Here is a 3,836-nt window from a genome sequence, read left to right as displayed (position 1 = left end):
AGTTAGCTTTCTTGGTAAACGAGTTTCTTGATATTTGTGCATTATTTGGTGTATGTATTGTAGATGTAGATTTAGTGTATATAAATGGCAACTTTCAACCGCGGTCTCGAGCATGAGTGCGTAGTTAGGAGCAAAACAGGGCACCTTCAGTATTTTCTTCAAAAAATAACGTTGTAGTTTATCAACCTCGTCAAAGTGAGCAAATCCCCATACTTGAGCAGAATATGTTTGTATTGCCCTGCAAACGGCCTGGTAGATTTTCCATTTCATGGGAATATTGACATCTTTTTTTCCCAGAAAGTTAGTCCATGTGGTATTTATTGCCATCTTTGACTGGTTTGTGCGATTTTCTACATGCTTTAAAAATGATAGCTTTGGTGTAAATGTGACGCCTAGATATTTATACTCGTTTACAATTCTAATCTCATTTCCATTATACATCCATTTCTCTCTTGCGCTAAGCCTTCCTCCCTTTCTGAATATGAGTATTTCAGACTTGCTCATATTGACTTGTAAGTTCCACATTCTGCAGTAGTTTTCGAGGTTTAAGATCATGGTTTGCAGTATATGTATATCATCTGCTAGGATAACAATGTCGTCTGCATATAGCAAAAGTCTTATGTTCAAATTTTTGATGTTTATTCCACCTTCTAAGTGTTCATGTAGATCATTTATATATAGAGAGAATAGCATTGGCGATAATAGGCATCCCTGTTTAACACCCGAATCAGTTCCAAAATATTCCGAAAGTTCCTCTCCTGTCCAAACCGCATATTCTGTGTTGTCATATATATTCTGAATCAGTTTTACGAACTTGTTTGATACACCAAGTTGAGCCAGTTTGTATAAAAGTGATTTTCTGTGAACATTATCAAAAGCCGCTTTGAAGTCCACAAAAAATGCGTATACTTTTTTATTTTCCTTGATTTTAAGGCTCACAATAGATGCTAGATTATAGATGTTATCAACAGTGGAATAACCTTTTCTGAATCCGGCCTGATATTCACATAACACCTGATGATGATTTACCCATTTACATAGTCTTTCGTTTAGGATACCCATCATTATTTTTGCCAAGCAGTTCATAAACGCAATTCCTCTGTAATTTGAAGGTTCTGACATATTTCCTTTTTTATGTATCGGGAATATTATAGTCTTATTAAATGCATTATCAATATCTCCAGTATTTAGAATTTTGTTGTATCTAACTACTAATTGCTTATGGAAATCTTCTGTTGCATATACAATGTGTTCATATGGGATTCGATCCTCTCCTGGCGCTTTATTCATCTTCAACTTTCTAAGAACACTTTTTAGCTCTACCAAACTGATTTCACTATCTAAAATCAGATCAGTGTTAAAATTTAGGGCGTAAGATATTTGCAATGCATTCTGTTGAGGGTTTAAAAGCTCTTGAAAGTGATTTTTGAAACATTCTGATGATATTGTTGGACTTATTTGAAATGTTTGGTTCCTTATCACTTTGACTGCTCTCCACCACTGCTTAGAGTCGCTTACATTGTTTATTGTATTCAATAAATATCTGTTATGGTTCTGTTTACTGATTAAGCATATATATCTGTATTTTTTGGCAGATTCTAAATATTGTGTTTTGGACTCAAGTGAGTTGTCTTTTTTGTAAGTTTTTAACAGAGAGAACATACTATTTCTTGCATTGTGACATTTAAAGTCATACCAAGGTTGTTTTGGTGTAAATCCTCTTTGGTGTACCTCAAGTTTTACTGACGCTTTTATTGTGTTTCCAAGATCGGCCAATGTAAGGTCATTTGATCTGCTTATAAACTTATTTAGATTTTCTTGGAGATCTACATGGTACCTGCTGATTTTATTTTTATTCCATAAAAGTTTAGGAAGTAAATTAAGGCCTTTGTTAGTAGTGTTTTCTGTAGGTAACTTGAGTTGAATTTTTATTGGCAAGTGGTCTGACCACGTTTTATTTTCTACTACAAATTCCTCTACCAGATTTAGTATTTCTTGTGATACTGCGCAAATATCATTTACGGATGCGCCAGTTCCACTTATAAAGGTAAGATTTCCTTCCTCGTCTCCGCGTGTTCTACCATTTAGAATGAGCATATTATTATTTGTACATAGTTCTACAAGTAGATTTCCCTTTCTATTAACTTGTTTATCTCGAGATTTTCGTGTGTTCATTCCAGCTGAGAATAATTCCCTGTATACTTCGTTTACTTCTTGTGATATTTCTCCTATCCTTGAGTTAAGGTCCCCAATTAAAATTGGATTAAATACATCTTTTTCTTCGAAAAGTTTACGGATTTTATTATAGTCATATGACCATTGTGCGGGTCTCCAATATTGAGGTATGATTGTAAATATTGGTCCCTGTTGGGAATAAAACAGATAGCAGTTTATATTTTCATGTTTTATTACTCGATGGTTTATACCCATTCTTGAAACAGTGTTATTTACTGCAAATATGATACCACCAATTCCACGACCGTGCGTGTGTACTTTTATTGCCGGAACATTATACAATTCAAATCCAGGGAAATATTTCTTAACGTTTTCAAATTTATTTTCAAGTAGATGTGTTTCTGTTAATACAAGTATATCATTTTTATTTAAGAAATTGAAGAATGATGGATATAAATATTTGTTTTCCATTCCATTGACGTTATACGATAAGGCAGTAAGGTTTCGGTAAGTTGTATTTGGGGTTGTAATTAGTTTTTTGACTGAGTTTCACATAGCAAATACTCGTAATTGGTGTCCAAAGTTTCAATAATATCACCGTAGATCTTATGTAGTTCATCCTTGGCATCGTTTTTTCCGGCAACTAGTTTTCGGTCCTTATTCCATGTAAACCATATATTTTTTATTTTGATTTTGTCTTCTCTCACAGTAATATTATGCTCCTTAGATATTTTCATTATTTTTGACTTCAGACATAGAGAGATCTTTTTCAACTGTTGCTTCGAAGGGATGAGATCACGCTCTATATATATGTTCGAACCAGCTAACTTTCTACCATTTCGAATGACATCCTCAGATTCTTGGCTTGATGTGAACTCTGTCACAACAGTCATTCTACCATTTCTTTCGTGTATCTTCCGAACGGATCTAGCCATCACTTTGAGTTCTAATTTATTGGTTAATATGTTGTTCACCTCATTTACAGGTTCACTTGAACTATTTAGCCCTCTGATAAAAATCTTGTTGCTTTTGATATGTTCGTGCATCCACATTAAGTCCTTCTTGTTTTCTTCGCATTCTCGTCGTACATATCTAAGTTCCTCTTTTAATTTCTGATTTTCAGTTCTCAATTGGTTTATTTCCGAACTTATAGAGTTGATTTCTACTTTGACTTCTTCTATGTCTTCTTTTGTGGACAAAGTTTTTAGCTTTTCATCCAAATTTGAATTGATTGTGCTGCTAATAAGCTCTATGAGTTCGATTTGTGAAAGACCAGTCGGAGTTACTGCCCTTTCTGTTTCAATATTTGGGGATAATTCGTTTCTGTTTCGTTTCGCAGATTGAACATTAATTGTTTGCTGGGTAGCAGTGGGGTTAGCTGGAGGAGTACGTTGCATCTTCAAAGTTGAAACCAGAAATATTTTAACGGAAATTTGCTGTGGTTGGCAACTCGCTTTTTTCGTAATCGATATTTTTTCCAAAGTTATCGAGATTTATCGTTTTTATATCATCACTATGTTTGAAGAACAAGGCCAGCTGATGTTATTGTTTTGGTTTTGTGGTGTTGGTGCGAACATTAACTTTCCAGTGTGAAAATACAAAACTCTTGCAATTTTTGTGGGAGAAATATAGCTTTTACTGACTTACCTAGGCATGCAAGA

Source organism: Stomoxys calcitrans, chromosome 5 (assembly GCF_963082655.1).
Source record: "Stomoxys calcitrans chromosome 5, idStoCalc2.1, whole genome shotgun sequence".
In the NCBI taxonomy this organism is placed as follows: Eukaryota; Metazoa; Arthropoda; class Insecta; order Diptera; family Muscidae; genus Stomoxys; species Stomoxys calcitrans.
The sequence above is the reverse complement of the archived record's forward strand: the minus strand, read 5'-3'. Positions refer to the sequence as shown.